The sequence below is a fragment of the Heliangelus exortis genome, chromosome 12 (assembly GCF_036169615.1).
Source record: "Heliangelus exortis chromosome 12, bHelExo1.hap1, whole genome shotgun sequence".
NCBI lineage: Eukaryota > Metazoa > Chordata > Aves > Apodiformes > Trochilidae > Heliangelus > Heliangelus exortis.
The window spans coordinates 2,990,545-3,016,427 of record NC_092433.1 but is presented as its reverse complement, the minus strand read 5'-3'; the positions used below and the strand labels follow the sequence as shown (position 1 = coordinate 3,016,427).

The 25,883-nt window shown below is 44.3% G+C and overlaps 1 long non-coding RNA gene across 4 annotated transcripts in view; it reads right to left on the bottom strand.

Annotated features, from left to right (window-relative positions):
- The window catches only part of LOC139801379 (uncharacterized), a 34,605-nt gene extending 11,887 nt beyond the window's left edge, over positions 1–22,718 (bottom strand). Inside the window, exons 1-7 of one of the 4 annotated variants that reach the window (XR_011728184.1) lie at positions 22,672–22,718; positions 21,786–21,860; positions 18,302–19,174; positions 17,719–17,951; positions 13,428–13,624; positions 3,065–3,142; positions 1,535–1,652 (exon numbers count right to left, since the gene is read on the bottom strand). This is a non-coding gene — a long non-coding RNA (uncharacterized lncRNA). Of the gene's footprint in view, positions 1–1,534; positions 1,653–3,064; positions 3,143–13,427; positions 13,625–17,718; positions 17,952–18,301; positions 19,175–21,785 lie in introns of all 4 variants that reach the window. The other 3 variants (XR_011728185.1, XR_011728186.1, XR_011728183.1) reach the window with 3 other exon arrangements.
- Positions 22,719–25,883: the final 3,165 nt, after the last annotated feature.

Here is a 25,883-nt window from a genome sequence, read left to right as displayed (position 1 = left end):
CTGCCTCATACAAACAATCTCCTAACACCGGGAATGCAGCAACACAACACAACAAACACAACACAACACAATCTTCCAGCACTTGGGTATTTAAGAACTTTGTATTTAAAGCACAACTTGCAGCAGACTTTCTGGTAGCTCTCTAATAAATATTTACTCAGAATTCGTTTTAATGATGGTGCTAAGTTTGGTTTTTTGGTTTTGTTTGTTTGTTTGTTTGTTTGCTAGGTTTTGAGTGACTAAATTTTGAAAGGTCTGGATCTGTAGAACCTCTTCTGGATATTTTTTCCCATTTCTGGCTTTTTCCTCCCTTTCATAGACTTCCCCCTAGGCTTTGTAATCTCCATTGCCCCAAGGAAATGCAGCTGTCATGATGGTTCACAGATCAAACTTCAGCCTTTAATGGAGCTGAGGCTTGATCCATTAACTACTTTGAAGATTATGACCAAAGCCTTAAACTGGCATCTGAAATATGAAACTTCAGCTTGAGTTAATGAGGCCCAGGAAAGCTGCAGAGGAGGCAGCTATGGCACCCCACGGGAGGTGATTCTGAAGGGAGACAAAAGCAGCAGAAGTGTGGAGCAGGGAGACCTCAGGGCTGAGACAGCCTGAAGCCAGAGGATCATTGTAAAAGCCAGAAGGGAAGTTTCTACTGCAACATCAGCCATAAAACCAAGCAAGGACTGCAGGAAGAGTGATGTGACCTTGCTCGGGTGGACAAGAAGTCAGGCAGCAGCTTTCATCATGTTTAGGAGCTACACAGAAGAGTGCAATGTACAGAGAGAGGTGAAAGGATGGAAGTGAAAGGATGGATTGTGGTATTCCTACAGTGCACAAGAGTCACTTGACAGGGGGAGACTGAAGTGGTGTAAAAGATGATAATCCAGTTTATACACCATGGGTCGTGTCAGCTGACAGTAAATGGAGGGAAAAACCTAGATTGAGGAAGGAGTTAGCAGTGGCAACCACGTGTTCATACCTGTAAGTTTCTTTTGAGTAAAAAACAGAACTTCAGGGCTTGAAATGACATTTTAAAAAAAAAGAGATGTACCTCCATCTTTACTAACACAGCCCTAAAGTGCTAAAGATGGGCCTACAGTTTCACTAGGTTAGAGCTGAAGGAGAAAATGAGCCCCAGTATCAGTTAAGCAGGATACATTTCACCATCAGCATAAAGAGAGATGCTGAGATTAAGGATTGACCAGAAATAGCCCAATAAGTTTCCACTGAATCAACATTTTCTGATGGAAAACTCTCCTGGCTGGAAAACTTTCAGCAAGCTTAAATTGTTACATTGAGAGTACCAGTTATCACTTCTCCATCCTATAAATACCAAGTGCTCATGATCACAGGCTTTTCAAGTTCAATATAATTCTAGATATGATTATGTAACTCATAGGAACACAATAAATGACAGAAAATGTCAACAGACAAAACTTAAAAGATTTAGGCATTAAAATGATTCCAATCAACATATACTTGATGGAGGTACCCATTACAAAAATGTCTTAAAATTTGGTTTTCAAACACTTACCACTACTTGTGCAATTTCACTACAACTTGGTTGTACTCTGCATATTCACTGTCTTCTCTTGTACACATTACCAGGTGAATGAGCAGCTTTCTGTCTGATGAATATTAAGGAGGAGAGTCTAAAAAGCCAAAAAAACCCAAATAGGTAAAACTTTGTATTTTCAACTGGTGACATTAATGAACAAACCAACCTTTGATCAGATGACAAAGAGAAAACAGTGATAGTCTTGTTCATACAACCTCATGATCCTTCAGGCTTCCCCATCCAGTCAGGCAGCATTCAAACAAGAAGGAATTTGAGGTGGCAGCTCATCACCCAATTGATAATGAGCAATTTTTTTGTGTGTGATAGGAAGAGGACTGGACCAAAGGTCCAAGGAATTTCTTTCTAGTTCTGTGCCCTAATTTGGCCAGCACTCTGGATTAACTCAGTAACTAAATTATTGTGAATGAAATAATCCCAGGAGAGTTAGTTCACAGCAGGTTGTTAGTGCCAGAACAATTACATCATACACAGGCACACTGTAACCTTCTGCTCAGGGGACAGTTCACAGATGACTTCCAAGAAGTGAAGCTCTAATTTAGAATTAGATGTTAACTGCTTCCTGGTAGGACTTTTGTTTGGAGCAGGTATTTACCTTGTCCTGTTGTTTGGCAGCTGTCCTGTCTTGACTCCCTGCAGCTGAAAAGCAAAACATGAAATGCAACTCAATTTTTCTTTTTTTTCTACTTCTCTCCACCAGCTGAGGGACAGGTACAAAGGGATAAATCTTTGTGCTTGGTTCCCAGGCCTCATCTCACAAATAACACATATTGTGGGTCATGGACTGTACCACAATGCCCATCTCTCAGGCACAGAGCCCTCTCTGCCTGTGCTCACTAAGGAACTGCAGAGCTGCTCATCTGCATCAGCCCAGACACCTGGATTGCAAGCACTTGGTTGCAGAAGCTTCCACATGTTCTTCATACCCCCATAGCTGGAATTTTTTAGCCTAGAACCATGAGATGCCAGCTAAGGACTCCCAGACCACCAGTGAGCACTGGGACTCAGTGTTTGTTTTTTTTCAAGAAACATTCTAAGAAAGATGTGAGCAGTAAGGAACCTTTGTGATCCAGGACTTGACTACAGTCCCCTGAAAGAGTGGCTTCAACTACTCAAGCACTTCACCCCTTTCCTCCAGCCAACACTGCCACAACCATTATTGACTCTTCTTCACCAGCAGACACTGGGTTTCTGCCAGCTGCAGGAGAGGTTTTCAGATGCCCTCATGCTCCTCTACCTAGGTAGGTCTTTGTTTCCAGCTACATACAGATATTTCACAGGAAAATTTGCTGCAGGGCAGCAGGGAAGTTATTGTTAACTCTTTCCAGGCCAGTCTGTAATCTAGAAGTGAGCCAGAAACCTTGGATGAATATGAGGATGTCAGTGTTTGGTTTAGAAGCTGCTGACAACCAAAATCAGATTGTTGGCCTGTAGCACCATGCAAGGCTCTTGGCATTCTGAATGTATGGACACCCAGGAAGCTCCCACTTGCTCTGAGTGATGAGGAGAGAGGGCAGGATTTCCCCTTGCTGGTCCTCTGTTGAGCTCAAGTCTGAAACTGTGCCACTGGAAAAAAACCCAACAAACTAAGTCCATGCAGAGTGCATGTTTGAAGCCAGACAATTAATAGAAATCTCCCAAATGATCCAGACCCCAGGACAGCACAGAGCCCCCATTCACCTGATCATCCCAGCTCTGATGTGCTGGGACTGGGCTCATCAGAACCCCCAGGGAGGGGATTGCCTGGAGGGACCTCTGTGCAATGCAGCTTCCCCCACAGAAGCTGGGGACACTCTGACTGATACATTCAAATTGTGAAGAAGAAAGGAAATATGGCAACAATGAGAACATGATGCAAGATCCCAGGCTGGCTTGTTCTGTTTTCAGCAGAAATTAAAGCCTTGTTCAGACTTCCCAAGGGGGAAAAACTTTAAGAGTCTGTTCACCAGGAAGTCAGAGAAACATTTGCCCCTCAGTTCAGGAAGGAGATTGAGGTGCTGGAGCAGATCCAAAGGAGGCAACTGGGCTGGTGAAGGGATCCAGCACAGATCCTATGAGGAGAGGCTGAGGGAGCTGGGGGTGTTGAGGCTGGAGAAGAGGAGGCTCAGGGGAGACCTCATCACTCTCTCCAACTCCCTGAAAGGAGGTTGGAGCCAGGGGGGGGTTGGGCTCTTTTCCCAGGCAACTCTCAGCAAGACAAGAGGGCACAAGAGGTCTCAAGTTGTGCCAGGGGAGGTTTAGGTTGGACATTAGAAAGAATTTCTTTCTGGAGAGGGTGATCAGCCATTGGAATGGGCTGCCCAGGGAAGGGGTGGATTCTCCATCCCTGGAGATATTTCAAAAGAGCCTGGATGTGGCACTCAGTGCCATGGGCTGGGAACCACGGGGGGAGTGGAGCAAGGGTTGGACTTGATGAGCTCTGAGGTCCCTTCCAACCCAGCCCATTCTGTGATTCTATGATTTATAAAAATAAGCTTGGAAGAAACTGGAGTGTATTGGGTGTCACTAACATATCAGTACAGCATCTTATATCTTTTGTTGGACATAGGAGCATTTGGGTTTTAGCTTTGTTACAGCTTTGCCATTAGCAGAAGGCAATCTATTATTAGCTGCATGGCCTCACTAAAGGCATCTGGGCTTACACACGTGTGTGTCTCTGTCTCAGCAATGACTAAAAAAAAATTCAAGTTTACCCACGTTGGATTCTTGTGATTAGAAGGTCTTTTCCAGCTACTATTTCTGATTTCTAATGCTTGTTCTGAGTATTAAAATCACCTATTCATGGCTGAGGGCTTTACCACACATAGGCTTCAAGCCTTTATTAAACAACAAAGAATAATACCAAGCTGCTACCCCCAGCCCTATGTAAATACAAGTAGGGCAGTGGCCTCAAATGCATAATTTATCTCCTAAGGACATTTGATTGTGTTATTATGGCAAAGGAAGCAGGAAGCTGAGGAGAGTGTGGGTAGCTCCCCATGTTGCTGGCACTGAGTGTGTGCCCCACAACCTGTTTCAGAGAGGCTCCTTCCCTTTTCTTGGGAAACCCCATGAGTCACAGCAGGCTGTGCAGTATTCTCCTGCCCCAGATGCTGTATTTGTGTCCTTGTGTCACTCATCCTGTCCCATTAGGGAAAGTATGTTCAACAGAACTGCCACTGGGTGCTGGTCAGGAAATGTTATTGCCCCGAGCAGGAGTTTTGCATGGGATAACTGGAGGTAAAACATGATGGGCTCAGCAGTCTTCTTCATTAGTGTTCTGGCCTTGCCACAAGAAATCATCTCCTCTGTAATGTTCCTTTCAAAAATCTGGAAAAAAGCAGTGTTTTCCATGATTTTTATCATACTACTTTGTCATAGTGATGCCTGCATGGAATGATTCTTGGACTCAAAGCTGAGTATTTGCAGCTCTGAGCTTGGCCAGAGGTCAGGTGTCACAGCCAGGGAACTGAAAGCTATTCCAAGCCCAGATATAAAGTCTTTAGCCAAAAAAAAAAATATTTCCACTGAAATTCTAAGGCTAAATTAGTAGAGCTTTACGAGTCAGTTTAATTTCACCTCATTCTGTGCAGCACAGCCCTACACTTGGTGTTTGTTTATGATTTTCTCCATAACTGTTAAGATTAAGGGGGACAGCAGCCTCGATTTGGAGGATGGAGACTGCAACTTCAGGAAGCTTCAGGGACCCCAGCACAGATTTTCTGGCTCTCTGTACACTCAGCCAGCATGGGTGAAGGCCATCAACCCTGTCAGAGCAACCAATCCATAAAAGGGGGACTCATCCCAAGGCAGCAGTTTCATATGGGACTGCAGCACAGAATCTCTCTGAACTCTGCCTGCTGAGAACAGTGCTGGGGACTCAGCTGCTCCACATTCTCAGCAAGAAGTCAGGAATGGCTGTGATGGGAGCACAGGAACTTCAGGACATGGTTGGTGCCAGACTGCTTGGTGGAGATGCTGCCTGTAGGTACCATCCTAGGAAAAGAAGCTGAGTTCCTTGGCCATCTGGTGCAGACTGCTTCATGTCTGCACTGCACAGCTCTGGGTCCTCGTCCTGAGATTATTGACACCGTTGTTTCAGTTTTTTTCCTCAGCTGGAACTGCATGAAATAATAGCTGGCTGTGTTGCAGCCTAGAGTTGGGTCTTTATGGGATGATGCCAAAGGTCCAGACTGCCTGTCTTTGGGTACCTGAAGATGTCATTACCACTGGAGTAATATTAAAACAAACCTGGGGAAGTTCATCTCTCAGTGTTGAAAAGGTCCCCTGGTTTCCTTTCAATTCTAGAAGGAAACCCAGAACTAAATGAACTTGGCTGGGGCCCTCAGGTGTAAGAGCAGCTGAGTCATGTTGAATCTGTACATTCACATCACTGAATCTTTAGTGATGTAGGAATGATGATCTGACCACTTGTATCTCAAACAAACAGGATTCCCTGGCTCCTGGGAAGGAATTCAAAGGTGCCTAACACAATGCAGGGGCTGGAAGCTTCCTCAGTTTCAGACCTTGGCTGCCTGTGTCCTAGGACACTTCTTAGACAGCTACAGGGGAGCAAAGGGGCTCAAAACCTGTTAATAAATGAAAACTATTAGAATACCTAACTCCTGATTTGGGGGGACAACTGCACAGAAGAAATAGCTCCAATAAATGCAATATTTTATACTTCGTGTGTAAGCTGAAGCTTTCTACACAACCCTGGTAAACTCAGGCAGTGGCCTTTAAAAAAGCAGTGGTGGTAGTCAGTTTACCACCCTTGCCTCTATTGTTTCTGGCTTTAATAAATACATTCCTCCTGGGTCAAAGCTCTCCATGCTAGATCAAAGGCCAACTTTCATGTTTGAAACACTGAGTGAAACGGGTTTACAGCTGTGAATTATTCAAAAGTGGGAGTAGGGAGGAAAGAGACTTGAATATTTTGATAAAAAAAAAAATGCTGCCCCGTGGTTCCTAAAAGTTTCTAATCAAGTTCAGCCATCTTTTCCAAAGTCTGACAGGGTTGAGGAGAAACAACTTGCAGTGACTCTTGATTTGCTCTGACTGAGTAAGGTTGCTCTGGGAGACATTCAGAGATTCTGGTAGCTTTACTGGGAAGGATGCAGATGTGCCACAAAGAATGGGAGGCTCAGGTTTTGCACAGTCAGCACTCCTGCACTAAGCTTGTCTGCAGAGAAGAGAATCTGGAGATAGAAAACAAATAGCTCCTTCCTCAAGATGGTGCAAAAGCACTCCCATCTGAGTATCTCTACAGCTGTGGGGAGGAAGGTGTGGAAGAAATATGAATACCCTCTAAACCAAATAACCTGAGCATGAAAAAAACTGATGGATTTCTAAGGGTCACATTGCTCTCACTTGCCTCTGACTGTGCATTTTCCTTTGCAAGGTAAACTTCAGCTGTTATTTGCTCTTTGCATATACCATGAAGCATACAGGATATGAAACGTGGAAGGCTCAGAGATGCAGGAACACCCTTAAGTTAAAGAGCTTTCCTATTTAATACTGAACTGAAGTTAAAATTTCCCTTCTTGTTGCCCTTAGTACTTCACAGTGCCTCTTTCACCAATTAATTCCTCTGTGTCTCTTCTGGATACTTGGCTGAAGACACAGAACTCCTACAAATGGTGCTGAGATGCTGGGCCTGAGTCAGCTGCATGCATTTGGCCTCCTGAGACAGACTGGCTGCAGAGCAGAAAAAGATGCAAAGCAGCTCAGCATGTTTTACCATACACACCAGAGCCCAGTTACCTTTATATAAAAAGCCTTAGGGGGAGGTGTCACTTGGAATGCAGACCCAATCTGCAAGACCCAAAACCGTTTAGGCAATGTAATGAATCATGGATAATGACTTGGAAACCTGGAACCACATAGGAAGGGCAGGCTGGATCTTCAAGGGTCCAGGTAGCTGTGCCTTTAAAGGAGCTGCCATTCATTTCACCTCCCTGGCATGCAGTGGCAGAGCAGCAGCAGAGCTCACAGCAGGCACTGCCCCTAAGGTCCTTTGAAAGGGACCAGGAAGAAAGGAACCTGGGAGTCTGGATTGCCAGGAAGCTGAACAGGAGCCAGCAGTGTGCCCAGGTGGCCAAGAAGGCCAATGGCATCCTGGGCTGGCTCAGGAACAGTGTGGCCAGCAGGTCCAGGGAAGGGATTCTGCCCCTGTGCTCAGCCCTGGGGAGGCCACAGCTTGAGTCCTGTGTCCAGTTCTGGGCCCCTCAGCTCAGGAAGGAGCTTGAGGTGCTGGAGCAGGTCCAGAGAAGAGCAAGGAGGCTGGGAAGGGATCCAGCACAAGTCCTGTGAGGAAGGGCTGAGGGAGCTGGGGGTGTTGAGGCTGGAGAAGAGGAGGCTCAGGGGAAACCTCATCACTCTCTACAACTCCCTGAAAGGAGGTTGGAGACAGGGGGGGGTTGGGCTCTTTTCCCAGGCAACTCTCAGCAAGACAAGAGGGCACAAGAGGTCTCAAGTTGTGCCAGGGGAGGTTTAGGTTGGACATTAGAAAGAATTTCTTTAGGGAGAGGGTGATCAGACATTGGAATGGGCTGCCCAGGGAAGGGGTGGATTCTCCATCCCTGGAGATATTTCAAAAGAGCCTGGATGTGGCATTCAGTGCCATGGGCTGGGAACCACGGGGGGAGTGGATCAAGGGTTGGACTTGATGAGCTCTGAGGTCCCTTCCAACCCAGCCCATTCTATGATTCTATGATTCTATGAAAGGTACACCCCAAGCTGAGCAAGAGAGCAAGCAGGAATACCAATAATAACCAATAACACCTGCACTTAGTGATGTGTACAGGAAACAGACTGGAGAGCAGGTGACAGGCTCAGCTCAAGTGTGTTTCTCACCTCAAAAGTGACTCTCAAAGTGACACTGCTGAGAGCTGCTTCAATCTGTCCCTCTTTTGTTCAGTTTATAAAAAAGTTTTGCCTTCAGCTGCCAAGTCTGCTGGCTCCCCGGGGGAGGCTAAAGTCAAGCAGGGTTCCTCCTGACTCATCTTCAGAGACAGCAGTTGCAGATGTGCAAGTGAAACCCATTTAACCCTCCACATGATGGAAACTGTTGGCTCAGTGGAGCTTCTCCTCCTCAAAAGCCAGGGCCATGGCTGGACACCTGCACAGCTCTCTCTTGGGTACACTTTATCTGCCTGAACAACTGCTGAGATGATTTAAGGTGACTTAGCTGAAACCCTGCAGAGAGATTCAAAGGGTCCCAGTTAGACCAGAGGACATGTTTTACAGAGACAGTCACTGTTAGGAAGATCAGGCTGTCACTGGCATGAAATCACCTAAACATTAAAAATTATCTGAGTTTTTTCATATCACAACTTGGTTTTCTGTTCTGTTCTTTGAGCTTAGAGGCAGCTCACTCTAATCAGCATTTATTTCTTCCATTAGTTTCCCAGCATCTACTACTTTTTCTATGACAAATAGCAAAGAATCACAAAAGAAAGTTCAGGCTGTTGCTCATCTGAAGTTGAAAGCTGCAAAAAGTTCCTTTTCTCACCTGTATGCTACCCTGGCAGTGGTGGTACCACCTACCCCCTTCCCCCCACCTCAGTTTTTCCCCACTGAGAGGCTTCACTTCCCACCTTCTGTTATCTTTAAGGAGAGTGCTGGGCAAGGCACAGCAGCTCGTTAAAGTCACACAAAAAATAAAAGCTCTGAGGCTTTGTATCAAATTCTCTGGCTATGAATCTGTGCAAGGAGCACAGGGCTGAGATGTCAGTGGTGGCCCTGCTTGCCTCATTATGTACAGAAGGGTCTGTCTGGGCTTGTACATGGTCCAAAAAAAAAAAAAAAAAATCAAGTTCTTATTGTTACTAAGTAGTTAAATGGTTAGATCTGAAAGTTATCTGCTATTTGACTTTGGACTAGAGTTTCCATAACCTCACTTTCTTTCTAGAGAGGGAAAGGATATCACTGAACAGAACTCATATCTCCTGAGTTCTGTTTGCACAGGGCTGTTTCCTTTGCAAATCATGTAGGGCATGTGGAGATATATATGTTTGATCACATATATGTATATATAAAATATATTACAACATAAATATATATAATACACATGAAGAATCAAAAAGCTGTTCCTGCTGACTCAATTTTTATGGTTGTTAGGACACTGCATCCCAAGCCCTTCACAAAGCAAACTTACTCAAGAAGCTTTTTTACCCCCCTGCATGGACTGGGGAGAGCCCCATCAGGAGTCACTCTCTCCTCTCTCTTCACCAGGAGAGAAACTCCAGCACTTGCTCCCAGCTGACAAGAGGGGAGCAAGGAGCCCAGGGACTCCTCCCACCCCACCACATAAAACAAAGCACTGAACATCAAAGGAGAGTTTCAGCCACAAGCAGCTGCCTTATCAGCACCCAGGAGTGTCTTTGTTCTCATCCTGGCTCTTGACCTGCACCACCAAGGTAAACAGACTTGATGTTTGCTTTTCCTATGCATGTCTGTTGCATGGGATAAGCAAGAATGAAGAGCCATGAAAGTTTAGGGACTTTGTTCCAGCAACTTCAGTTGCAGTCCTAGCCTGATCTCTGGATTGAAACCACTCTTTATGCAACATTAATGAAACTTCTGCTTACTTAGAAGGACCTGTACTGGTAGTGTTTTACAGCTACCAGACATATGCAGCAAGTACCTGCTTTTCAAACTCCAAATTATCTATGCTGCAGGCTGGATTGTATTATTTTATTTGGTTATATTATTAATGGCATTATGGAGAATTAATCCACAGTTAGGTGATGGTGGAGGTCTGAGGCTAAAACCCTGAATTCTCTCCCACAAGTCTTTCCTATAACTCAGTTTTAACTCAGAGCTCTCAGACATCCTCTCTCTGGTTTTGCCTCTGCTGAGATGCTGAATTGGGCAGTTTCTGAGGCCCAGCAATTCAGTGCTTCCTGCTGCACTCCTGACTGACCCCATGACACCCCAGCTCACCCAGAATGATCAGAATTATTCTGGTCATCAGTTCCATGGGGTAAACAAAAGGAAAGAGTTCTATTTCTCCAAAATGAGACTATTTCTGCATTGTCTGAGGTTATCATTTTTAGGCTCAGCCCTGTCCCTGACACACAAGAAACCTGGTTTGCCATTTAGGAATATAGTGTGACAGTTCTCTTCTAAGAGAAAGAGAGGCTGGTGATACTTCTGACTGATTTAATAGCCATATGGGAGTTCAATCCCCTGCTCAGATTTGGTTCCTGGTTCTCAGTGTCTCCACCTACAAAGCAATATAATTATGTGGAGATTACCAGGGCATTGAGAGCTGAGGGCTGTGTAAGAAAGGCAAACAAAATGATAACTATTACAGTATCAAAGTGGGCAGGTACAGTTATTTCTCTCAGAAATCAAGGATTTTGTTAAAGCTGTTTTGGTTCTATTTTTTTGTGGGTTTTTTTTTTTTGGGAGGGGAGGTTTGTATTGACCCACAGAAATGAGGGCATAAGACATATTTCAGTCAGTAGGGAGAATTCAGTTAAGTCCATCAGAAGTTAAAGAGTGATGTAAGAAGAGATCAGATAGGGCAGCATTTCTTTTCATTCTGAAAAGAAAATAGATTTTAAGCATTGTAATAAATGGTGTCATCTAAAAATGAATTTATTTGGAATAACATCTTTGCTCATTTTAGTACTGATGTGTTTAAGTGTAGCCAGAAGCCTTATTTGCTACAGACATCCAGGCACCTGCTTGCCTGCCCTGCCCAAGTCTGTGTATCTGCAATTTTGAAAGCACTTTGCCTCCTTCAGACTTGGGTTTCTGATCTGGATAAGCAACCATAAATGATACCCCAAAACACTGAGGAAGAAACCAAGAGAAAATACTGCAACAACACTCAAGAAACAAGTCCAAGTCAGTAAGGAAATGCTAGGAAACTGAGCTGCTTGAAAATGTTCTCATACATAATGTTTTTCCCTGGCTGAACCTGCCCCAGCTACCAGAGGAAGTACCAAATCCAGGTTATCAATGAATGTTCAGTCTGCTGATAAGCTCAGAGCATGATACATAAGAAATGAGGGGTATATTTATCTCCCTCTATCAAGGAACTAGCTATGAAAGCAGATATTTAAGCTCTTTGGCTGATGGCATAAGTGACAGGCACATGGCAGCTCTGATTTAAGAAATGTGTCAGGGAAACCCCTGTACTGAGCAAAGCAGCCCAGCTCAGAGAGCTGAACCTGCTTCACATGGGACAGATGTAATTTTTCACTCCCAGACAAACAAGAGAAAGAGGAGATCACATCCTTCTCAGTCTAAAGCAAAATCTTCACATTGAAGGAATTAATGTAAAATGGTTTGGCTCTGCTAATCCTGGCACACTCTGCACTCAGAAGAGAATCATAGAATCATAGAATTAGCTAGGTTGGAAGGGACCTCAGAGATCATCAAGTCCAACCCTTGATCCACAGGTGCGGTTGCTAGACCATGGCACTGAGTGCCACATCCAGGCTCTTTTTAAATGTCTCTAGGGATGGAGACTCCACCACCTCACTGGGCAGCCCATTCCAATGTCTGATCACTCTCTCCGTAAAAAAATTCTTTCTGATATCCAGCCTAAATCTCCCCTGGCACAACTTAAGACTGTGTCCTCTTGTCTTGTTGAAAGTCGTCTGGGAAAAGAGACCAACTCCCACCTGGCTACAACCTCCTTTCAGGGAGTTGGAGAGAGTGATGAGGTCTCCCCTGAGCCTCCTCTTCTTCAGGCTGAACAGCCCCAGCTCTCTCAGCCTCTCCTCATAGGATCTGTGCTCGAGTCCCTTCACCAGCCTGGTTGCCTCCTTTGGACCTGCTCCAGCACCTCAATCTCCTTCCTGAACTGAGGGGCCCAGAACTGGACACAGTACTCGAGGTGTGGCCTCACCAGGGCTGAGCACAGGGGCAGACAAGAGAGAGACAAGATCTTCCAAAAAGTAACTCAAATAAAAAATGAGAGTTCACTTCTTTCCACAGAGACCCCAAATTTAGACACTGTGAGTAAGACTTCATGGCTACTTTCATCCCCTCTCAAAAACATAATTAGGGTTGCTCTCTCTGACACAAACTTGAATTATCTGCACCTTCCATAGTGATCTCTGGTTTTTAAAATCTGCCTTCTCCATGATACAAATTCCTAGAATAATGGGTTTTGCCATGCCAAGAAATAAGAAAGAATAAGTCAGTAAAGAGCAATGCACCTACAAGAAACATGTCAGGGCATGTAGGAAGCAATCTGTCTTTAAAGATTAGCTGGAAAGAAACTGTTTATTGGTGGCAGCTACACAGCACACAGATGAGGGTTTGAAGAAATACACTTGCATTGGAGAATAAACCAGAAAAATTTATGTTTACCCTAATGCATAGGACTGGCTGCCTGCTTTACAAATATTTACATGAGCTTAAGGCTTCTTGTGTGTCCTGCTCTCAGGGACTCACTCTTCTTGGTGAAAGAACTGCAAAAAGTTGATGGTTCATGACCAATAGTGGTAACAGAGTCCCTGCTGTTGTCTAAGCAGCACCCCAATTTTTTTTAATAATTGCCTTAACCTACCATGGGGGCTTCCAAGAATCTCTGGCTGCATTTCCTGACCAGCACAAATATTTCTGTACCATCCACCACAGAAAATGCACTGCTGTGCACACTCAAAACTGTATATAAGTACATACCATAGTTAAAGTCACTTTTAGCTAGGTCACTTACTAAATAGGATGTAATGTATACCCCAAAGTTATACTTTGGATGACCAAGGGCTTGTATTGCAGATATCAATGTTTTCTCATGGAAGCTTCTTCTCAAGCAGGGAAAAGCCCCACTGTCAGAGCCCCAGGTGGTGTCACACATTTTCTCTCCTGGCTTTTTAATGCCAGTTACATCTTGGGTTGTGCTGACCTCAAAAAGCTCCTTGGTGGCAGAGAGTCCATAGCTGCTGCCCATTCCCCACTCAGCATTCACTGCCTTGCTGCCTGCAGCACCTTCTCCAAGCCCTGTGGACCAAGCAGAGAGCTCTGTGGAACACTTTTAGTACTTCTGAGGCTTCTGGTGACTGCTGTGTCAGCTCACCCTTCTTGATATCATCTGTGTACATCCTGAGTGTTAGAAAACAGAAATAAAATTAAAAAAAAAAAAAGATCAGATCAGATCAGAACTCCCTTAACAGATCAGCATTGCTGTTTTACCAATTACAAAAAAAAAAACCCCAACAAACAAAAGTCAGTGGGCAAATTGCCCCTGGGCAACAGCAAGAATCTTTGATTCAGTGTGAACCAGGAGCTGAAGCACTTCCAAGTAGGTGTGCCAGGCTGCTTGCCAGCAGCAGGAAGAGAAGGGTAAGGCTTTGGGTCATTTAAGGAAAAATCTTGATGAGAACAAAACGATGGAAAAGTTGCATCAGTATGGGAGACAAGCAAGTTTTCCACCTTAGCTACACTTGATGTGATGAGGCACCCCAAGCATCACTCTAGCAACAGTTCCTAAACCATGATGCTCAGTTTGGGAGCAAATCATAGAATCATAGAATCATAGAATCCTAGGGGTTGGAAGGGACCTGGAAAGATCATCTAGTCCAACCCCCCTGCCAGAGCAGGGCCCCCTAGAGTACATCCCCTAGGAACGTGTCCAGGTGGGTTTTGAATGTCTCCAGTGAAGGAGACTCCACAACCCCCCTGGGCAGCCTGTTCCAGGGCTCCGTCACCCTTACAGTAAAAAAATTTTTTCTGATATTCAACTTGAACCTCCTATGCTCCAATTTACACCCATTACCCCTTGTCCTATCACTGGTCACCACTGAGAAAAGCCTAACTCCATCTCCCTGACACTCACCCCTTACATATTTGAAAACATTGATGAGGTCACCCCTCAGTCTCCTTTTCTCCAAACTAAAGAGACCCAGCTCCCTCAGCCTTTCCTCATAAGGGAGATGTTCCACTCCCTTAATCATCTCAGTAGCTCTGCACTGGACTCTTTCAAGCACTTCCCTGTCCTTCTTGAACTGAGGGGCCCAGAACTGGACACAATACTCCAGGTGTGGCCTCACCAATGCAGAATAGAGGGGGAGGAGAACCTCTCTTGACCTACTAACCACCCCCTTTCTAATGCACCCCAGGATGCCATTGGCCTTCTTGGCCACAAGGGCACATTGCTGGCTCATGGGCATCTTCTTGTCTACCAGGACCTCCAGGTCTCTTTCACCTACACTGCTCTCCAGCAGCTCAGCCCCCAACCTATACTGGGACATCGTGTTGTTCTTCTTGGTTTTCTTGTGTGTGCTCATCAGGACACTGAGAAGGTAGAGTTAACCAGGAGGATCAAGGAGAACTCGGGCTACAAAGAGTAACTGCAAAACTGGAGAGGGTCCAGGGCAGGTTTTTCCAATCAGTTGGTGGCACAGGAGCTGGGTGAAGGCAGAGCACCTCCTGCCTGCAGGGATCCTGCCATCCCTGGCAGCTCCCAGAACCACTTCAGACTGGCTGCCCAAGTTTCCAGTTAGCTGAGCAAATATGCAGCCTGAACACCAGTTATGCCAAGGGAACATGCTAATGTCACATAAATTTCCTCAACCAGTTTTAAATGTGCCAGGAAGACAAAAATTAATAATAAATAGAACCTTCTTTGTGCAATGGAGAAAACTGATAGATAACATTAGCTGCTCTGTTCCAGGTCTCTGCTTGACAGTTTACTCTGTTATTTATGAAGAGACAGAAAAGCTGCTTTGTTAAAAAATAATTTGGAAGCAATTTCAGTGTTGCCTGCAATCTCTGTGTTCCATGCAGTGGCAAGCCAGTGTTCTTCTTCTCTCCAAAGGCAGCTTTGCTGTTGCAGTGTCCTTTGTTCCACGAGGAGACCACTGCTTTTTCTGTTTTTCTTGATTTGCACCCTTCCCTGGCAACAAACAACGAAGCCTGCCAAAACTTAGATAAATAACAAAGTGAAGTGCAAGGGCAGGAGTTGAGCATTTACCACCTAGCTCAATGAACTTTAGTCCCTGGAGGCTGCAGAGCAGGGGTTCAGTGAGCTGGGGCTGGGCTGGGCAGGCTGAACACTGCATTCTGAGCTGGGCTTTGCTGCTGACTCATCACAGCACCTTGGGGAAATCACTGACTCCATCCATACACTTGTTTTTTCACTTGTGAAGTGGTCACACTCCATTCTAGACACTGGTTACCATAGCTACAGATCCTAGAATAGTTAGGATGAACAATTTCTCAATCGGATAACCTGGCAATCCTTCATGTCCTTCTCTGTTATGGGAAGAGAGGGATAGAAAATTGAAAAGTTCAGGCAAGGTAATTCAGCTCCTTAGTGCCAGAGACCTGGTTTGTTCTAGCTGCATCCCAGGAGAGAGGAAGGTACAGACCTGACAGCTGCTCACCAAAGGCTGAGTGGAAGATGGTGGCCCATGTTAATCCTGAACAGAACTGGTAGCTGCAGTCATGTGTGTATCAAACAAGCCATCACAGCTTGGAAAATCTGACCTGTGAGGTTATTGTCAGCAGTGCCCTGCTGCCAAGCAGCCTATTCTTATTTATTCCACTGAAGTCAACCTTGCTGACACAAGCCTTTTTTTAAAAGCAATCTGCTCTGTGTGTGCCTGTCCTGTTACTAGGTTATTAGAGAAGGGAAGATCTCTGGGTTTGTTTTTTTTTCTTTTTTCGTAAATCCTTCTTCTTGCTTTTGGAAGTCTGGTCACACAAATCTGTTGCAGAACAAAGCTCTTTCCATCTTTGATTTTGATTTGCTTCCCCCCAAACCTTTCCCAGCTCTTCTTTACTTTTTGATGAACCCAGAGCTGCCTCCTTTCCCAAGCCCTGCCAGAAGATAAACAGAGGATTCAGACTATTGGGTTGTGAGCAGTGCCAAGGTTTGTGCTCTGGGCAGCGTGCTGATCGTGGCTGCAATTCCTGGCTTGCAGGGCCTGGGGATCCTGTTACATTTGCTGGCGTCAAGCAGGCTCCCCAGACCACTGTGAAACAGTGAATCTAAAAATAAAAGAGTGAAAAAGCACAGAACCAAAGGGAGAGGGATATTAAAATTCCAGGCAAACTGCAGCAAAGTTTGGAAGAGGCACAGAAGCAGTCTCAGGGGGAGACCCCAACATATTGGGGGGGAGGGTGGGGTGGTTAAATGAAGCTGCTGGCTTTGCCTTTTTTTAGCTCTGGCACCCATGTGACAAGCTAGAGTTCAGCCCCTGGGTCCAGGTATTCCTGCTAACACAAAGCATGCATTAGAGCCCTTTGGAAAGGCAATCCCATTCCCTCTGTCCCAGCTTTTTGCTTTTGCTCTCCCTAAGGACTGTTAACCCCAGGTGTCCTTGGGCTCTGGGTGCCTCTGGATTTCTCCTTGGGATTGCAGCCTCCACAGATGGTGCCAGAAGGTTTGCTGGGTCTGAGAAGAAGTTTCAGCCTCTGGTGAGTCTCTGAGGGGATGCCTGGGGGGGAATGGGTTTGTCACAGCTTTTGCAGTGCTTTTAGTTGGACAGTGACATATGGGAGATGAGTGGCTCTGTGAATCCAGGCTGGAGGGCCAGGATTAAATACTTGCTGGAGCTGCTTCATGAGGTTAAATTAATTAGTTTGGGATCAGACAGAAAAGTCCAGGTGCTGTTTCCAAGGGGAGACATTTTACAAATCTCCATAATATAAAGAGTTTGGTGGGAATTTCCTCATTTTCGAGGGAAAAATCAAAGTATCTTTGACTTTTTTTTCTATTTAAATATTAAACCAGCACAAGAATTAAATTTTACCAAGTCCAAAGTTGCATTTTTAAGTGCAACATTTGTTGTGACTGTCCTTTCCTGACCAGCATGGTTCCATTTTAGGGTTTCAGACTGCCTGTGTCTGAACTGTTTGTAAAAATTCTTTCTAGATCTCATCTATTAGCAGGAGACTTTATTCTGCCTTTTTTTTTTTTTGTTGCTTTGAAACGAAACCCACGCTGACTGTGAAACTGAGGTTTAAAAGCAGATGTGTGTTTGCATAACCAGGTATCCCATATCCACAATAATTGCAGTGATATTGTATCAGCAGTGAGAATCCCTTCAAGTTTGCTTACAGGTCAGAAGTTTCCAAATGCTGATTGGGATTCTGTGCATTACTGCATTTCCCAAGTGTGCCACACTTTGGGCATGGGTCCCCTTAGCTGCCAAATTCTGCTGGCCCATATTAAACTGAAAGTTCAGCTCTACCTGGACCAGGTTTCCTGTTGCTGAGCTGTTGCAATGCTCCTCTTGCTGCTCACTTGAGTTTCTCCAGGCATTGCTGCAAGGGAGGCTGTTGCAGTGGGTGAAGCAATGGGAGCTTTTCCTTTGCTGCCTTGGCCTTCTGTGGCACCAAGTTTTAGACTGAAGTCCAGCAGTGATCTCCCTCCAGCATGAAGTGGGTGTTTAAAACTGCACAGGGATTTTTGTTGGGGTTCCTCCTAATATTTTAAGAGAAAAACTCTGTTATCCCAACTGTGTGACTTTGCAAGTCCTTCACATGCTGCATTTCATGCAAGTTAATTGGTTTATAATAGTATAGCTAAAGTGTACAGCTATATATATTATATATAATAACAAAAGACACAATCCAAACATTTTTAAAACTGTGCTGCTAATTTACACTTCTTCATTTCCTTCATTAACTTTGGAGAACAAAGTTGGACCTATTTAATTAACAGCAGAGGAAAAGCTAATGGAGCCATCAGGCAGGCACCTGAAGCTGTTTCCCCATGTCTCAGGCTGTGTGTGTTCTAAACAAAAACCACCTAAAAATACATATGCAGAATACCTGTTATTTATGTATATGAACCTGGCAGATTCCTTCCTGGCTCTGCAGCACAGGAGGGTTTGCAGCTTAACAGCTGGTTGAGGGCACCTCACAGTGAGAGGTTCAGAGTCCAAAGGAACTGCAGCCCTGGCTCTCTTGTCCTGCTCACCTCAGGAAGGATGAATCCAGGTAACTCCAGGCAGGGTTGGTGTGAGGACTCTGGCCATGAAGCAGCCAGAAGGTCCCACTCAGCCAGGCACCATTCCTGTGTGGCAGAGGTTCCCCTTCTCAGCCTGGCTGGGCTCCTGTGAGCCCCTTCTCACCATCCTTTCAGCTCCAGGACAAAGCCTTTGAGACCTCTGCTTAATAAAGGTGAGTGGATAGGCTGAATTTCTCATTAGAATAGAAAACTCTCAAGCTCACCCCCTGAAGATTTAGGGTTTACATTTTTTTTTCTAGGTAGTCTGAGGTTTAATACATTCCAGCTCTGTATTTGGAATTTCTTCTGAGGAAATAACAGTCATTCATATCCTCTGATAGAAACAAAAAAATAAATTCCAAGCTTTTTGATGGCTGTCCTCAGTTGGACAATACCTGGCAGCAGGTCAGAAGTTGCAAGAAAAGCAATAATATCCTCCTTTATCAAAGGCTGTGTCAGCCAAGACATTCAGCACACAGGAAGGTCTGGAGTTTCTGCCTGACTTAAATTCTGCAGTTCAGAATGAGAACTTCTCCTCAGCTCCCTCAGTCTTGTGTGTCTCCAGGTTCTCTCCCTCTGTGTGTCCACATTCCTGTGAATTCCTTCCTCCTTCCTCTCAGTAGGTTTTCACTCCCTGAAGCTTCCAGGAGTAGCACCAAGAAGGGGACAAGCAGGGGACAACAGGTCCTGTGTAACTGCAGGACAGAACAGTGGCAAAATAAAGTGACATTTAGGTGCAGCAGGAAGATAAAAGTTCTGAAGGAAGGGCAAGCTCAGCAAAAAAAGGGTTGTAGAAACCTGATAGACACCTAGCACAGCCCCAGAGCTCTTCCAGTGTAGTGGGGAAACCAAGGGATAGGAAAATCACTTATCTTATTCCTTAATCTTATCTTCTTTCTGATGTACCTTCTCAGTACAGGGCACATGTGTTAAAAATCTCACACACCTGGGTGTTGTGTTCTGCCTTCCTTGAAGAATTTATTATTCTGAAAGCACAAACAGGGGGGTGTGCCCTGGGGACAGGGCTCCAACATTTAAACTCTGCACCATGAGAAATGATAACAGGCATGGTCTTGGCCCCTTTCAGCCCATGCTGTTAATTATTTCAGTTTGCTGGGGACTGTAAAGGAATGAGCAACTCAGCCTGTAAATAAATCAATGCATTTCCAGCCAGTCTACAGGATGTGAACAGACCCAAACCAAAAGCAACCAAATCACCAAATCTGAAGCACTTGCTTGAAAGGGTGGGCACACTGCAGCTTCAAAGAAATAGTTGGAAAATGCTCACCAGAGTAAAGTTCACTATTTTTCCTTCTTGAGCAATGGGTTGTTGCTATTTTATCTGTCTGGACACTCACAGGGCAGAGACCCAGCATGAAAATTGACAGTCCAAAAAATCTGTTGACAAACTAACAAGCAACAGGAATCAGGATTTTATGTTTGGAACTGTCAAGTGGTCACAGTTATCTCTGGCAGATGGATGTATAGTGCATATGGTGTGTCTTGTACAGCTTTAAAATCTACCTTACTGTCTTTATATGTTTCACAGAACTCCACTCATTATTCTGTACTGATTCTTTTGGTTGTGTGTAGCTGTAAAAGTTTCACAGAAATCAGTTAGGTTTTTGTTAAGAGCTGACTTCCATCACCCTGCTGCCAGCAGCAGATGCCAGCCAGGCTGCCATGACAACAACTCATGGGTGTGCAGAGGCTGCTACCAACATTTTTGGGTTATTGGATGCTCACAGAAAGATCTGCAGGGCTGAGCTGTGTTTACTGATGTCTACACTAACCACCTTTCCCTGCTGCTATATTTCTATATTTTAGGCCTGAGTTAGAGCCAGCCCTCCAGGTCACAACCCCCTTTGGCTGCTTTCTGGAGTCACTCAGGCAGCAGCAGAGTTCATTTTGTGTGGTGTCCCTTAATTTTTGCCTTATTTTAAAGAATGATTGCTGGAGCAAATTGAATGTGCTGCATCTCAGTATTACTGAGTTTGGAAAGCAGCCAGAACAACCAAGAAGCCAAAAAAAAAAAAAAAAAAAAAAAAAAAAGCAGTTTTCCATATCTACAACAAAACTTAAGTCTCTAGCAAAGTTATCTAAGGAATCCAGGCAAACAAATGAAAAAGGAATGACATAGATAGGGCCATGCTACATGGAAAAAAAAAAAGGAAAAAAAGTTGAGCATTTTATGATTTTGGACAGTTTCCTGCAGGGTCATATCACTCCATTGCTTTTATTCCTCATGGCAACCCAAGTCAACAGACTGCCACCTCAGCAGCTACAGAAAGATTCCCATTCTCTGGCAATGTGGTTAAATTAAAATGGTTTTGGAGTGACAGATCAAAAGTGATCAGCCACCCCTGCCCATTCATGTGTGATATAAACCAAGGTCCTCTTGCCAAGGACCAAAATGTTGTGCATGCTTCCCCCCCAGTACTTTGATTTTGTGCCTCAGCTATGGAACAATTTGTCAACTTTTGTTCCATGCTTTTTTAAGAACAAGACTGTGCTTACTGTGTTCTGAATGTCAGCACAGACTTCAAGAAAAGAAACCCAGCAGTGCTCTATGAGCAGCACAACTCAGGCAGCTTCCCTGCAGGTTTCTCAGCCCCAAAGCACCTCTGCTCCCCACTGTAAGAAATGCAGATGTCTTCAGTGTGTTTCTCTTTTCAGTGTCACCCCCCATAGGACAAACTCCTCATATTGTGGCTAATTAAACTCCTCACATATTGGGGCTAAGTCAGCTGTAGGTAACTGGTGACTGCTGGAGTAAACACTATCCTGGCCAAGAGTTGGTTTCTGAGTTCTTCTTTTCCTTCCTTTGGTTCCCTTTTCTGTCTTCAGTTGCTGACTTCCAAAAAAACTTGTAAAAACTTCATTATTTTTGAGACCTTGGCTCATGTGTCAACTATGTTTGAAATTTGGAGCAAGAGATAGACTGAGCCATTACATAAGCTTCCTCTCCTTAGGAATGCAAGCTAATCAAGAATGTTCCACAAAAAGCCCCACACCCAAGTGACTGGAAGTGCAGGGTTTGTTGCACAAACACAGACCTGTGCCAAACAAGAGCCAGCAGAGCCCCTCTGCCCTGTGTCCTTGCTCTTGGCAGTGATGCATCTTTGTGTTTGACAAGGAAGCAGTTTACAAGCTAAGAGTAAGGGCTGGTGATATTCCCAACTTCAATTCAGCCAAAGCCAAATCATTACCAGATCATCATTAATCAGGCTGTAGGAGAAAGACTAGCAAAATGAAAATGTAGGAAGTTTTGGGGTTGTTTTTTTCCAGAATGTTAGGATACTGTACTTTTTTTGCCCTCTTAAGCTCCAAAGCTATACTGTATTTCATTTCACTGGCAGATATCCCATGCTGCTCCAAAATCTGAAGCAAAAAAGATTGGGATGAGTATTCTGGGCATTCATAGTATGTTCAGATTAATATTGCTGGCTATCTACTCTGCATACCAAGATGAAGTCAGCACTCCCTCAGCTGCTGGCTTGTCTAGATTCTGTTGTTGTAGTTGATGTGGTTGCTATCTGCATCAGTTCTGAAGCCCCAGTGCTAGGTTTTTCCTGGGTCTTGCATGTCCCTACAGTATGGATTGTGCTGGGCTGCTCTGTGCTCCCTCCAGTACCTCTTCCCAGCTGGGAGAACATGAGAATATTGACTGGACCTTTCCTCCTAAGCACAGAGAGGCTTTATCAGTCCTTTTGGGAGAGCCAAATGGAGGTAGCAGTGCCATACCCAGCAGCAGCTGCCTGCAGAGCCAAGGGGCAGGAAAAGGGATGGAGTTCCCTCTCCCACTCAACTGGTCCTTGCACAAAACTCTTATTATATTTATGCCATTCTCCCACCAAAGAGGTGCTTGGCTTTATTTCCCTTTCAGCCATACAGCACTGGGAGTTTAATTGCAGGCCTGTTCATTTTGATACAATGGTATTAACTCTCCTAAGCCATGGAGTACAAGGATATTCAGCTTGACACCCAAATTCAACCCTGCCCATTTGATTCTGCAAGGGGTGCAGAAGTCCCTGCTTCAGGAATCTCAGGTCTGAAGATCCTTAGCTTGTTCCCTCCTGTGAAGCTTTCCCATCAGGGATCACTCTTGCCCCCTGCCTCAAATTTGCTAAGAATCAGCTTTTGTTACCCTGGCATGTATCAGGTAAGTCAGAAGGTGAAGAAACCTTCTTACCTGGGAGGCAGCAGGGAAAGATTCCAGAATTCTGTCACAAGATTTTATTTTTCTCTATCTTGTGCCCTTATTCATCTGCAGGACAAGAAGAAACCAGAAATAGTGCCACAAGGCACGTGGCAAGGCACTGAAATGGTGCCCAAACACTCTGGTATGTGGAATGCTTGTTTGTTAAGGGGGAAAAAAAAATAATCAAAGTTTTAGCAAGCCCTAGTTTTATGTCCCCCAAACACCAGATAGACACCTGTGCCAATCTTGTTTGCATACAAATAAAACTGTGTACACAGAAATCTGTCTGGAAGAAAAAAATCTAAAAGCTGAACTACACTATAGAATCCAAGCCCCAAACCTCCATCTTTATACTGTCTCCTTATTAAAAAAAAGTGGTGAGTTTAAAAGTAATTGCATTAAAGGAAAAAAAATAGAGAAAACAATTTTGCTAAATAGTGACAGATTCACCCCCTCTGGAACTGGGACTTTACTAGTTGACTGAATTTTATGCAGAAGTATTTTTAGCTGCACCTGTAAATTGGCTTTGTTTCTGTAAAATGTCTATATCCATGCCTACAATCTTTTAAACTGTAGCCACATGCTGACCAAAGAGGCACCTAAAGATCCTTACCAGCATCTGTCTGAAATAGCTGCTTCTGTTTTATAATATCCACAAGATTTACAGTGGCCTTTCCTCTTTCTAAAAATGGGGATGGTGGAGGTGGACACTGCAGGACTTCATCTCTTCCTGAGCAGAGGACCCAAACATCTCAACTGGTGCTGAAAGCTCTGCCAAGCCTGGAATGTTCTGTCAGAGACAGACACTGCCCCCCAGCCTGCTTCCCACTGCTCCCAGATCATCCAAGTGGGGACTGAAATGGAGAAAAATTGCTTGAAGTAAACCCATGAATTTATGGATAACAGGACAATTACTTCTTAAGGTGAACTGAAATTAAGTCTTCCCCATGACCAGCTTTTTTTTTCTCACTTTTACTTGGGTTATTTTACTTCTCATCACATCTACGGGTATAATTTTAGTATTTAATGTATTTATCTACCTGTTCATTAGTATTTTAAAAAGGTGGCCAAAATTGAGTATCTTTCCCCATGGAAAATTCCCATGGAAACCTTTTATGTTAGGAAACCTGGAGTGATTTGAAACAAACCTTGTAGGTATGAGAAGTGAATGACATGGAACAGTTTTGGATACAGAAGCTTGAAACTGGCTACCCCAGACTTCCTAGTATAAATCCTGTATTTTCTGTGCCTTCCAACAGCCAAAGCTCAAACACTTGAGACTTATTTTTCTGGTGTCTAGCTCAGACTTTTTAAAAGAAGAAATATACATAAAGATACAGAAGTATCACACCATTGTCACAGCTGGAAAAGACCCCTGAGATCACCAGGAGGTCTCCTGATCAGGATCACAGTTAGGAAGGGGAATCTTTCACCAGAAATACAAAAGCAAAATTTCATTACTTTTACCTGTGTGCTTCAGAGGAAGGCAATGGGATTGGCAGCTGCTGCCTTAGCAGGGTTTGCAAGCCTGATTCTGTGATGTCTGGGACTGCACACCTGATTCCTGAGTTGAGTTGCTTCCCAGGGAGGTTTTGCATTCAGCTTCCAGGCATTCCTTTTCCTGGGAGTCTGCCTGGCTGGACACCTGCACTGCTGAGGGGTGATTTCCTAGTGGTACAGGGCAAAAAAAGGACTGTCCAGAAGGAGAGCAATGCTACATGGTGGGAAAACAGGGTCTGTCTAATGAGTGCCTAAAAAATAAAGGGAAATGATTTACTGAGAGGAGGCTGAGTATTACTAGGGCAGTATTACCTTGCCCAGTAAGCCAGATATTTTAGGGAAATATTTCATCTCCCCACAAGGGAATTTTCTTTCTTTCTGCCCAAAGCTCATGTACCTTGTGTGAAAAGCCTGGCTTGTCCTTGTCCTGTACTATTCTCAAGATCCTTCTCTCTACTTTCCATCACCTGGAACAAGGCAGAAACCAAAACAAAACAATGGGCATGATTATAATAATAATTAAAACCAAAGCACAACAGCAACCTCTTTGCCTCCCTTCTATGCTCTTGCAGAAAGGAGAAGTCTGTAAAGCTGCTGCACTGCAGAACAAAAGTCTGCAACAAAGGAAAGAGCAGAAGAAAGTCACAGTACAATGGCAGTTCTTGAGAAGCTGTGTGCTCCCCCCTTAAGGAAGGGGACAGGATTTTGTCCCCTGAGAGACAAGCAGGCCACCCAGCAATCTTCACCTGGAAAAAGAGACAGCTGGTAAGGCCAGTAAGTCTCTTATCTGCTCCTCAGGACACCAGCAGGAAGAGGCTATGGGAAAAACTGAAGGAGCAGGAGGCAGGACAAATTCAGAATGAGGGAAAGGGAGGCAGGGCTGGCATTTAGTTCAAGCCCATTTTATTATTTTATTTTATTTTATTTTATTTTATTTTATTTTATTTTATTTTATTTTATTTTATTTTATTTTATTTTATTTTATTTTATTTTATTTTATTTTATTTTATTTTACTTCTTCTGTAGACCCATTATCATTGCAGCCCCATCCCCATGTTTCCAGACACACTGACACAATAATTGCAGAACCTTTTCAAATAGTGACAGTGGAAGCTCCTTTGTTCTTATCCCTTTACCTGTGTGTGAGGTGCCAAATGCAAAATAACACCCCCAGCCCTGATTTTACAAAATGGGGAAGAAAAAGTGTGTCAAACTTAAGCATATTGGTTGCTGATCAGCTGGACTGCTAAGCACCTGAAGCCAGTGGGTAGCAGCAGCAGCTGCAATTGCTCCTTGAGGTTCTTCTGGCCTTATTAAATCAAGTCAATACTTGTTCAATGAGCCAAATCTCTCTTGTGTTAGAGCTCAGGGGAGGAGACTTGCATGCAGGCTTCACTCTTCTTCTTATAAGAACTAATAAACAGCATAAAAATGGAAGTACAAGTGATCTGTCTTTCCTGGGGATGTTATTGAAACCTGGTTTACATGTAGATTCATTCCTATTGGGTGATGGCAACTCCCAATCTGAAGTCACCTGTAGCAGATGAGGAATTCCTTGGGTGTATGAGAGATTTCATTTAGCTTTGGGCAGATACCAAGAAAAAATTACAGGTTAGTTAGCTAGTTCAAAAGGGGGAAAAAAATGCATTGCAATTAGAGAGCCCATTATAAGGAGGAGAGTAATACCTGCCAAGCTGCATTCT